The sequence below is a fragment of the Leuciscus leuciscus genome, assembly GCF_965113295.1.
Source record: "Leuciscus leuciscus genome assembly, chromosome: 16".
Classification (NCBI taxonomy): Eukaryota; Metazoa; Chordata; class Actinopteri; order Cypriniformes; family Leuciscidae; genus Leuciscus; species Leuciscus leuciscus.
In genome coordinates, this window is record NC_138740.1 from 8,014,460 (window position 1) to 8,027,374 (window position 12,915).

Here is a 12,915-nt window from a genome sequence, read left to right on the forward strand (position 1 = left end):
TTCATATTTCCTGGTTCTGCTCAGAATCCTGGCAGCAGTGTTCTGTATGAGCTGACACTGTCTTATGGTCTTTTTGGGAAGGCCAGTGAGGAGTCCATTACAGTAATCCACCCTGCTGGTGATGAAAGCATGCACAAGTTTCTCTACTTGTTTCTCTACATTATCAAAGGTCAGAAACAAGTACATTGGTCAATAAAGTGAGATTAAATGCATAAAAATGTATGTTTTATTTAACATATTTAGTTTTTGAAGGTTTGCATAGTATTTTGATTCTGCATTTCACTGATTTTATTCATTTTGAGAAATATTGAATCTTTTTTTGTGCAAGTGAGATGAGTAAATGCACGCTCACTTTTAGTCTAGAACTACAATAAGCATCATGTTCACAAAGCACACAAACACACTCACACAACGCCTCTCCACTTACTCATGATTCTCTCAACATGGGGACAGGAGAGCTGTCAGTCAATAAATGGGAAAACAAAGTAATTTGCGTTACTTATTTTAAAAAGTAACTGAGGTATTTTTTGGAAAATTCAAACTTTACTTTACAAGTTACTTGAAAAAGTAATCTGATTACATATCTCAAGTTGCTTGTAATGAGTTCCCCCCAGCACTGATTCTCATTATCTTTTTGTCTTCTCTTGGCAGCCATGTTCATCAGTCAGCTGACGGAGGAGGGCGAGCCCTGCTGTCCCGTGTGTCAGCGTGTGTTCCCCTCAGAGGCCGAGCTCCAGGACATCATTAATGACATGCAGTCCAAGCTGCGGCTCGTCCCAGACAAACTGAAGAACACCGAGCAGGACCTGAAGAGGAAAGAGCGCAGGCGTGATGAAATGATGGCACTGAAGCCCATCAGGCAATAACACTTTTCTGGCCATTCAGTTATCACTTTATCTATCTATCTGTCTATTCCTCAATCTGTTTATCACTTTAACTATCCATCCTTTACTTCATGTCTATACATCCATCTTTTACTTCACCTATCCATGCATCCATCCATCATCCACCTGTTTACCCCTTCATTCCTGCATCCTTCCACCTGTTTACCCCTTCATTCCCCATCCTTCCATCTATCCATTCATCATCCACCTGTTTACCCCTTCATTCCTCCATCCTTCCATCCATCATTCTTCCTGTTTACCCCCTCATTCCCCCATCCTTCCATTCAACCATCCTTCCTCATGTTTACCCCTTCATTCCCCATCCATCTGTCCGCCTATTTACCCCTTCATTCCATCTATCCATCTATCCATCCATCCACCTATTTACCAATTCATTCCCCATCCATATGTCCACCTGTTAACCCCTTCATTCCCCATCCTTCCATCTATCTATCCATCCATCCATCCATCCATCCATCCACCTGTTTACCCCTTCATTGCCCATCCTTGCATCTATCCATCCATCATCCACCTGTTTACCCCTTCATTCCCCATCCTTCCATCTATCCATCCATCATCCACCTGTTTACCCCTTCATTCCCCATCCTTCCATCTATCCATCCACCATCCACCTGTTTATCCAGGGTTCCTGCGGGGTCTTAAAAAGTAAAAAATTCTGACCTTTAAATTTAAGGCCTTAAAACGTCTTAAAAAGGGCCAGATTTTCATCCGAGGTCTTAAATGTAATTTAGTCAGGTCTAAAAAAGGTTTTACCCTTGTTCATTTCCAGAAATGCTGGCCGCAGAAAGTTACAAAGTAGCAAAAAAATATTGAGTCGTAGTCTACAAAGCAGAGCTCTAGAGCAGGGGTCTCCAACACGTTGCTCGTGTACTACCAGTAGCTCGTGGCTTGATTGGAGGTAGCTCGCCGATGGGCCGTTCACATATCGCGTCTTTTGCACGCTCAAGTTTGTTCAAATGTAGGCGCGCGGCAAGCGCGCTCATAATTAAAGCGATGCGCTTATTTTTTCCAGGCACAGCGAGATGAAAAAATATCTACTTTTCAGAATGCCGCAAACGCACCGCAGGTCATGTGACAAGAACCAACCAATCAACTTCACCCTTTCCGTAACAACATTAAAATCTCTGTTAGCATGAAGGATGGGGGGTGCACCCAAACACTACAGGTGTTTTTCTCTTCTCCGTAAATAAATCTTGTAGCAGAGCTACAGCAAGCGTTTTTCGGAGGTGGAAATCCATTAGCAACTAAAACTTCTTTGTTGTTGTGGAGAGCGCAGTGCATGGTTGCATTGCAATGACAGCAGCAATCTCTGTCCACCTGTTTACCACTTCATTTCTCCATCCCTCATCCATCGTTCCTCCTGTTTACCCCTTCATTCCCCCCTCTCTTTACCTGTTTACCCCTTCATTTCTCCATCCCTCATCCATCCTTCCTCCTGTTTACCCCTTCATTCCCCCATCCATTCATCCATCCATCCATCCACTTACTTACCCCTTCATTCCTCCATCCATACTTCCTCCTTTTTACCCCTTCATTCCCCATCCTCCATCCATCCACCAGTTTACCCCTCCTTCCATCCACCCCTTATATTGATATTGATGAATATTTTTTGTCTTGACAGGCAGTCCATAGTGGAGCTCCAGGAGAAAGAGCTGCCAGAGCTCAGAAATAAACTCCAGCGTGTGAATCGAGACATTGAGAAGCTGAAAGGAGACACTGAGGAGCAGGAGACGCTGCTGTGCACACTGATGTCTGAGGAGGACACCGCCAAGGCCTGTCTGCAGGACGTCTCCCTCATGGATCGCTATCAGGTCTAAGCTCATCTCCAGCCAGTCCAAACACAGAAAATAAAATCCAGTAACATGCAGCACATCAGAACAACACAACATTTACTTAAAGACTTATTTATTTATCACATACAACATTCAGAAAACTGCAGTATTTGGGATTCTTATTAAAAATACACAATACTGAAAGTTTATTATGTACTAAATCTCAAGTTTTCTGAAGTCATATAGTAGCTTTATGAAGAATAGAGCAAAAGTTGTTATCCGGTTGTAAAGGTGCACAATGCAGGATTTTCAGTTACTGTTTGTAAACACAACATTTAAACTTGGCCCCTCCTCACAGGCTGAAAACCGCCAGAGGCACAAGCCCTCTCCCTGTCTATCAGTTGCACACGCAGCCGAACGACTCAAGAGAACACCAGCGGGAACATGAGCGATAAGCTGTTTTGTTATAAAAAAAATAAAATAAAATATTGTGTCAATCATCCGCAAATAATTAGATGACTGCTTGTAATTTGCGAGCGAGTTTAGCCATCATCAGTCTATCTCACTAATAAACAATAATTACGTGTCATCATAAAAACATAATTATAATGCCTAGTATTCTGACGGATTACAGATAGCTGTCAACAAGGCAATAGCAACTTACCGGACAACTTAACCAAGCTTCAGACTCACATGATAAAGTCCTGTCCTCACCTGTGCCACGCATCATTATTGGCTGGGGCTACACATTCCACAGGAATTCAGGAAGAAAATATGAAAATATAGGCAGTAGTGTATTTGTAGACACAAACACCGCTGCACACTTCTAGTGGACCATAAACCGTGATTGAGAGGCATTATTTTTGTATTAGTCTATACACAATTTTTTCCCCGAAAATCCTGCATAAGTGCACCTTTAAGTCTGATGTCATACATTACAGTTTCCAGGTCCAAATGCTCCTTTGGATCCCAAAAGCAAACAAACTGTGCTAATATACTCTCATGGTGTGCTGTACTACTCCTGAAAAAATCACGATCTTAACCTTTATCTCCATAGAAATCTAAAAACAAATTGTTATGAATCATTACAATTTTGGTGTCTGGGACAGAGTCCAGAGACTATAGTGTTCTATAGCTCTAAAAAAAGCTTAGCTTAAAGGTGTGCTATAAATGAATAGTTCTCATAAATGGCTTTCGATATATTATTCTCACTTGAAATAGAGTATAAACGTGGATGCAACAGTAATTGATGTGGCACAAGTTAGTATTAGCACAACGCAGTATTTTTATTGAACTGTGGGTAATCAGAAAGTTTCCTGTCATATGTAGCTTGACCTGAAGGATGTGGAGAGAAAGATCGCTCAGCATGCAGCCAAGCTTCAGGGAGTTGACCTCAGCCGAACCATGACGCAGGTCAGCCAGGAGAAACAAGAGACCCAACACCGCCTGGACACCAGTACGTTCAGCTCTTTATGTAGAATACAAAACACTTTTTGTGAATCTCATGTGAATGTACACTCCTGTTCAAAAGTTTGGGGTCTGAAAGAAGTCTCTTGTGCTCACCAAGGCTGCATCTATTTGATCAAAAATACAGTAAAAACATGTGGACAATTATTACAATTTATAATGTTTTCTGTTTTAATATATACAAAAATAGTAGTGTAATTTATTCCAGTGATAGCAAGGCAGAATTTTCAGCATCATTACTCCAGTCTTCAGTGTCACATGATCCTTCAGTTCATTTGGTACTGCTTAAAACAGTTGTGCTGCTTAATATTTTTGTGGAAACCATGATACTTTTTTCAGGAGTCTTTATGGATAGAAAGTTCAAAAGAACAGCATTTCAAACCGCATTTGAAATCCTTTGTTACATAATAAATATCTTTACTGTCAATTTTAATCTGTTTAAATAGTCTTTTGCTGAATTAAAAGTATTCATTTACTGACCCCAATCTTTTGAATGGCCATGTACATTAATTTAAACATGTGTCATTTGTTCTTTGATATTCTTATTTTATATTTATATAAATTTATAAGGGAAATTGTATATCCTGAGTACTGTATCAACAGATAGACAGAACGACCAACTCAGATAGATAGATAGATAGATAGATAGATAGATAGATAGATAGATAGATAGATAGATAGATAGATAGATAGATAGATGCTAATAGGAAAAGGTATTTTTTCGATACTTTTAATCACTTTCACTACTTAGGTTGCACCAATAGGGATTACGCTTATGTGTATCTAGTAATTCTGTTGCACCAAACTTTAAAATTTGTTTAAAAATAAGCATGCTCTCATTTAAACTATCATTTTGATCCTAGTTTTATTTTACATTTAAGATAAATTAACTTTAATCTTGTTGCTCCATTACTTTAAACTCTGATTTAAATCTCAGTTAGGGATAATCTTTAAATTTACAGGAGAGGTTTAAATGCACCTACAATAATAATAAAATAAAATAAAAACACATAAAATTAAAATATGTGGCTGACTAAACAAAGTAATGTAATATAAAAGAAACTGCATGCATTGTTAATATAAAAGAAGTATTAGCAAAATGCTATTGGAATTTATTTTAAATGTAGCATGTCACACCACAGCAAATGTTAACAAAGTATTTTATGTCAAATACCCAAATACTGGTAAAATAAGTTCTAACACCTACTGTATATGACCCTGTTTATCACTGTGTCTCCATGTGATGCTCTTCGTGTTTAGCCTGCAGTAAGATCGAGCTGAAAAGGAAACTGATCCAGGACCAGCAGGAGCAGATCCAGGCCTTGAAAAGCAGCGTAAACGAGATTCGTGGAGAAAAGCTCCTGATCTCCAGCAACATGCAGAAGCGTCAACAGTTGGAGGAGCAGTGTGTGGAGTTCTCCACTGAAATCCAGACGCTCCAACGAGACATTCGAGTGAGGAGCGCCTCTCCACTTTAATGTGCCTTTCATTCATAATGAGAAAAGTTCCCTTTCATAGGTTCACTCGATGCAGCGTCATTAGCTGACATTATCGAAACACCCTCCAGGTATGAAGATTGTCTGAAACCTGTATAGAATCACACCAATTCATTGGCTGATTGTGCTTGCACCGGTCACTAAGGCATGTGTCACCAGGATGTTATCATGGCATCACTCCTCAGATTTCTGCTCTTCAGAAATCTGAGCCATGTAGTGTGTTTCTTCTGATTTGAATGGATTCATCATGTTTGGTGGCCTTCATCACGGAGATTATTATCCTCTGGGTGAACACAATGGCATTTCGTAAGTATGTGGCTCTGTGTCCTTTTTTATTACGAGCGAGGACTCGCATGATAAGTGCTTGGGCTATCATCATGCTCAAGCCGCCTTTAATGACTTGTCAGCACTGCAAGAATTTTAAAATGAAAGTGCTTAGTTTTTTTCTCTGAGGAAACAATGATTGGACATCCCTCTCTAACTAGTTCTGCTATTGCTGAAGTGCTGCATGTCCTAAAGCTTAGGGATCCGATTGTTGAGTTAGGGGAGAGTGGAGGCTATGGAGAGTGAGCCCATGAATTTCTGTCATGCTTTCCCTATCGCTCTCTAAATTGCATGCTGAAAGCCTCTCCGGATGAGTTTGCACATGATGATTTGTGTGCAGATCTGTTAGCTCGTGGTGCAATATATTTCGGTTTGGAGAATCAGACCGATTCTAAGCCACCTAAAGCATATCTGCCCTGCAGGCCTTTGCCCTTCTAGGATCTCCATCAGGGTATATCAATCACAAACTCAGATGCTTCTGAGTTCACCACTATCTGTAAAACTGTGTCTGAGATGTAGGTGGTTGAAGGTACACTTGTTCCTCAGATTCAAACCGAAGATTGGTTTGTTACGATCTATCTGAAGGATGAGTATTTTTGTTTTAAAATTGTCCAGAGGCACAGGAATTTCCTCAGGTTGGATTTTACCAGTTTTGTTTTGTTTTTTCTCAATTGGCCCTCATTTAAGTATTTTAATTTGGTTCTGATTTGCAGGGGCTTGAGTTGAGACTAAACCTTCAGAAAGGGTAGAATACCCTCTACGAGGCACATATGTGCCTTCAAGTGTTGTCTTATTGCATCGTGGTGCAGAGACTGACAGTTGGATCTGATTCGCTGTCTGTGGATTGACTCTCTGGTTTTCTGCTTTATCAAGGTGTGAGGCAGCCAAGACATTTCTGCTCTGTACAATTTCCCTCATTGGATTTATCTTTTTGAAAGGGTTAAAAGATTCTCCATTTGAGCCAATGGAATCAGCTTTAGAGAAGAGTCTGACACTTAAGACAGTGTTGTTATTGGCTCTGTCCTCTCTTGAGAGAATCAGAGATTTACAGGCCTGGCAAAGGTCTTGTTATGACCTAGGTTAGGATATATATACCCAAGGCTGCATCAGCTTAATTTCGTTCCTAGGTTGCAGTGTTGCCCTTTTCTATTCCACCCTTTGAGTCTTGGGATAATGTAAAAGATTGCATAGGTGTTTCCCAGTTAAGAGTATTTTAAGTCGATTTCGCTGCTATGTGGAAAAAATCCAACAGTTACAGAATGCACCGGTGCGTTTATCGACCCCAGAGAGTTAAAGGTTTAAGTTGACCATACAAGCTAATGGTGTAAGTCTGAGTAGCTGATGTTGCATTGGGTGAGAAATGCTATTTGTAAAGCTTATGAGGCGTGTGGGTTATCTTCACCTCTGGACACTTTTATAACAGTTTATAATCTTGATATTAACCTGACCCCAGGTTCCCAGTTTTGTTGTTGTTGTTTTTTTTGCTTTTTGCTTGAGCGGGGTGTTATTTATACATGTTTGTCAGTGTTTTGTGTTTATGCAATCACAGACTGATAAACCAGCAGTTATCTCGTAGTGTAGTGCTGTGGTTTACTGTTCCCATAGCTTCAGCTCCTGACTCAGCGTTATATGAACCCATAAAAGGGAACATCTATAGATTACTTGTGTATTTATTCAGTAAGATTGCATCAAACTGCTCAAAAATGACAGTAATATACATTTTAGTATAATAGTATAATGGCTGCTGAAAATTCAGCTTTGCCATCTCAGGAGTAACTTACATTTTAAATATATATTTAGATAGAAAAACAGTTTTCACAACAGTTTTTTTTTACTATATTTTGATCAAATAAATGCAGCTGTGGTGAGCATAAGATAATTCTTTCAAAAACATAAAATCTTACAGACCCCAGACTTTTGAACGATAATGTAATCATATTTTTACTGGTGTGTCATGATGTGTGTTTATTAGGATGCAAAGGAGCAGATGTCTCCTCTAGCTGCAACTCTGGAGAAGCTCCAGCTGGAGAAACAGGACATTGCAAAGCGCAGGATGCAGAAACGGGAAGAAGGGCAAGAAAAGGTGTTGGTTAATTTGTTTTTGCATTTGTGTTTTATGTGACTTATTTATGTTTACTGTGAAATTATTCACCACAATGTATTACATGAAAGGTTGTGGATTTTTACTTTAATGCAAGCCAAAGTCATTGCTTATCATCAGAGTTGACTAAAACTTTATACTTTCTTTTAGATAAATTCACTCAAGGAAAAAGTTAAAAACTTGACCCTCCTTGAAAGAGAGATCACCAAGTACATTGAAGAGGGCAAAGACAGCTACAAAGAGGTACGACAAAATAATGTGCATCTCTTAGCTCTCGTTTCCTAATAAATGCAAGTATGTTTTCTCATTTATTTTCTTTTTTTACTTTTTCTTATTTAGCAAAAAGAAACTGAGCTACAAGAGGTTGACAAACAACTACACGAGGCTGAAAAACAGCGAGAGAAGACCAATAAAGACATGGGCAACATCCGACAAGATATTGACACTCAGAAGGTCAAGCAAAGCTTTATGTGTTTTTGCTTTTGTTGTTGCATAGGCCTATATATACAGTTGTAATCTAAATTATTCAACCCCCATTGCAAATCAGATTTATTGGCAACATTTACAGACTTTCAGCTGTTTGCAATGAACAAATCAAACAAAGGTAATTTAAATAGCTCAACACAACAAATCTTTCAAGTGGTTTCCCCAAATTCAACTGAAAATGCCACTTTTTAATGACTTCTGCAGTTCTAAAATTATTCAACCCTTTAATGGCAAGCATCTTTATTACTTAGTAGAACATCCTTATGCTGTTTGACCTGCTGCAAACGAGATGTTTAACCAGACAGCAGCTTCTGGCAGCGTTTCTGAGGAATCTTAGCCCATTCCTCATGAGCAATATTACCCCAGTAATATTCATTAATTCTGAATATTAGAATATTTTTCAGTAATATTCTTGGGTTTGCGTGCTGCAACCGTCGTCTTCAAATCCCACCAAGGAAGGTCCAATGACGCCCAAGCTTTAGCTTCCTCACTAGGATTTCCTGATACTTTAATGAATCCATCTCTCCTTCCACACACTGCAGGCTTCCAGTGTTAGAGGATGCAAAGCAGCCGCAGAGCATCACAGAGTCCCACCATGCTTATCTGTTGGCAGAGTTTTTTATTTTTATTTTTTTTAGCAAATGCTTCATTCTTGTTCCTCCAAACATACCGCTGATCCAAAGGGCCGAAAAGTTTGTTTCATCGCTCCACAGAACCTCTGTGGCTTATTTATATGATTTTGAGCAAATTGGAGCGGACTTTTCTTGTGCTTTTGGGTTAGTAGTGGTGTACGTCTTGGAGTTCTGGCATGAAAACCGCATGCGTTTAGTACGTACCTTACTGTGCAAGCTGAAACCTCAGTGTCTGTTGCCACCAAGTCTTGCTGCAGGTCTTTTGCGGTCACTCAAGGGTTTAGGGTTAGGGTTAGGGTTAGGGCTACTCGGGTGGTTGGATCATTTTGAGACTGCAGAAGTAATTTAAAGTTGCATTCATGTAATCACAGATGTACTTGATGATGGTGTGGAGCACCGGCTGATGTCAGACTCCTTGTGCATTTAAAAATATCACTGGATTATTACAATTAATGGCAAAAGGAATCTTTAGAAATGTAAACGGATATTTCCTACTGACATACTACAGCAAAAGATCGAAATAACTGGCTTAAATACATTTTTGGGGGGTGAAAATACTAAAGTGCCTAAGACTTTTGTACAGTACTGTATAAGTGCGTTCATTTACTGGATTAATCGTACCTAACGTTCATTTTTTTAAATATATTTTTTATTTGTAATAATTTCATATTCTCCAAATCAATGCAGAAACAACATAAAGACAGTAGCCTATATTTTAAATATTTGTTTAATGAAAGAAGGCCAATATCACCGATACCAAAACTGCTATTGATGTCTCTATGAAATAGATTTTTTCACAATTTTAGCCATTAATTATAGGCATTTAGCGTTACAGTATAATTTAATTATACAATATAGCTATTCATTTCCATTTTTAATGATATATGATTTTGTGATTTTTAACAGGTTCAAGAACGCTGCTACAAGATAACTTGACCTTACGGAAGCGTGCAGAGGAGCTGAAAGGGGTATCTAGAAAACTTGAGGCTTTGCTTAAGGAGATGGGAAACATGCAAGTCGTGCAGTTGCGCAAGTATGAGATAACTTATACCTCTTATATACAACTACCAAGTGCCAGTTAGGAAGTCCTGATGATGTTTGACACTTTCTGAAGCTCAGAAGACTTTATATGCTGAGTATGTTCTTTGGTTACCATAACTCTAAATTAATCTCTCTCACCAACTCATAGATTTTACTCCTTGCTACTTTAATGAAACCTAGTTTGTTTAAAGGGGAACTATGCAGTTTTTTTTTTTAGCTTAATTTACCATAACTGAACGGCTTCGGAGTCATTGGAATGGTTATATGACTTTTTTCGGGTTGAATGGTGGTCTTCTCGCACCCCCTTAGCGCCTGTGAGCGAAAAAAATCACCCTTGCAACTTTGGGCCGGCGGGCCTGACCTCAGCGTCAGGAAGTATCGTGTGATATCAGGTCTCGCGTGTAATGAATTGCTTTACGGCACTGCACACATACACTATCTAAACATTTATATGCTGGCCTTCTGTGTATCATACAGACCTCAGTGGACATGGCTCCATGCGTTCGCCGGCTTCTTTGAAAACAAATGTACATGACCAGAGTTAGAAGATGGGAGGGGGAGAGTCACCAATGAGTTTTGACGACAGTGTTGTCAAATATCTATTCCGAAGCTGTAGGGGGAGCTCCATAGAGAAACTGGCGAGAAAACAACGAAGGAATTGCCAAAACTGCATAGCGCCGCTTTAAATGTTCACAAAGGCTGAGAGTTCAAATGAGTGTGTATCTTAAAGAGTGTATCTTCTGTTGTCAAGTGAGCGGCGAGAAGTGGAGCGAAAGTTGGATGACCTGAAAAAGAACCGCAGTGTGGCTGTCGGTCGGCAGAAAGGCTACGAGGACGAGATCCTCCGTTTTCGTAAAGAGCTCAATGAGGATCAATATAGCCGGGCTGAGGATCTCTACAGAGACAAAATGATTGTCATGAGAACAACAGAGTTGGCCAATAAGGACCTGGACATCTACTATAAAGCTCTAGACCAGTAAGTAGGTTTTGCTATCAGGGGTTTTCTGAAGGGTAATTTCAAGTAGCGGTTTGTCAGAGTGTGTAGGTTTGGTTTTGATGTGGTTCGGCAGAGAACAAGAATCAACAATCAGCAACAGCCCATGTGTGCGATGACCTAGACTGAAGGAAGTCTGACTCAACTTTTAGCACTAATGGTGTAGTTGAATCATCACTAACTGGTGGGCTTAATATCACAAGGACTCCACAGAAAGATGCTAAATCGCTTAACATATTATAACCATTGCTATGGTGATCTTGCCATGTAAAATAATTGTGTAATGTATACAAAATTTGGTCCAAAACATTATATTACACACTATACACATTTTTGTATATTTATTCAGAAAATACTAAGAAATTGTTCAGCAGATGAGATTATACAAAGCGCTTTATGTAAGAGAAACATAGAAAGCAATTTTTCATACAAGAACAAACAATAATCACTGCAATACCCAGTAAAGTTAGAGTAAGCTACAACATAGGTAAAATTGCAGAAAAGTAATAAAGAAAGCATCATTTTATTTGCAGGAAATGCCTTTCATTGTTATTGTACTTTAAAGGGCTCATGACATGAGAAATCAAATTTCCCTTGACCTTTTGACACATAAAAGGTCTTTATACCGTTAAAATACCCTAGAAGTTGTTAAAACATCCTCCTCATTAAAACAAAAGCATTTAACCGAGCTACAAAAGCAGTTTGTTAGGATATTACGGGGTCTGTGATGTCACATGGGCAAATACACTTGCATATGATATTTTTCCACACAATTGTGGGACTAGTACTAACACTAAACTCAGGTCCTTGTGGAACTATACTGGTTCAGATCATATTTTAATGTTGATTCTCTCCTGCATGAAGACCCTGGCTAAGTGGTTCGATGCACAAGCACTGACCACTCATTTATAGTTTACGAGATCTGTATACAATTTACATTCATTTGACTCGTCCAAATTTGATCTCATTTTCATTGGTCTCTGTTCTGCACAAATTTAAAATCAAATTTACAAAAAATTATGGTTTCTGTTGAGGAATATACAGAGGAAGTCACAAATCATTATCGTTGGTTTAGATCGGTATCGTCCTGCGTCTTCACAGAAGTTACATCAGCAGGCCTGTGGTTGTCTGAATCGTTCTGCAGTCATCAGCCTATCTACAGTGCAGAGGCGTTATCCTGACTTTCCAGCCGTTACTCTTCAATTTCTTATTCTTATTCTTTAAGATATCAAGTTTAAATTGTCAATGACTTTTCTTTACTTTATAAAAGATCACAGTTGTCAGTATAGTCATGTCACTCCAAATATTTAAAGGGTCATGAAACCCTAAACCAAATTTTCTGAGATTTTAACAGAGGTATGTGTGTTGAGCACCATTGAAGACAATGTTAGCATCTGTTAGATTTAATAGAATGGGGAAAATGGTTAAATTTTAGTTTTTTTCTGCTATTTTCGTCTTCCGGGTTTAAAATCTTCATCGTGTCCACGTCACAGGCAGTGACGTGGCAGAGCACTATAGTACTTTGATGACTCATCGGTGTCTCATAATTATTCATGTACTGAGTTTTCTTATCCAATGAGAAGACACTTTCTCTTAATTATTCATGACACCACGTGGAACTTTCCAATGACAGACATGTCAAACTGTGATATCGCGTAGTAGATGAGAGAGGCGATGGGACGCGCGTTTGTTTTCGT

At 39.1% G+C, this 12,915-nt stretch overlaps 1 pseudogene across 1 annotated transcript in view; it reads left to right on the forward strand.

Annotated features, from left to right (window-relative positions):
- The window catches only part of LOC309477809 (DNA repair protein RAD50-like), a 45,613-nt pseudogene extending 33,533 nt beyond the window's left edge, over positions 1–12,080 (forward strand). The window contains exons 14-22 of the transcript in view: positions 652–859; positions 2,527–2,716; positions 4,007–4,133; positions 5,405–5,598; positions 7,937–8,047; positions 8,216–8,308; positions 8,405–8,518; positions 10,090–10,216; positions 10,976–12,080. The product of the transcript in view is annotated as a DNA repair protein RAD50-like (transcript). The remainder of the gene's footprint in view (positions 1–651; positions 860–2,526; positions 2,717–4,006; positions 4,134–5,404; positions 5,599–7,936; positions 8,048–8,215; positions 8,309–8,404; positions 8,519–10,089; positions 10,217–10,975) is intronic.
- The last annotated feature ends 835 nt before the right edge of the window (positions 12,081–12,915 follow it).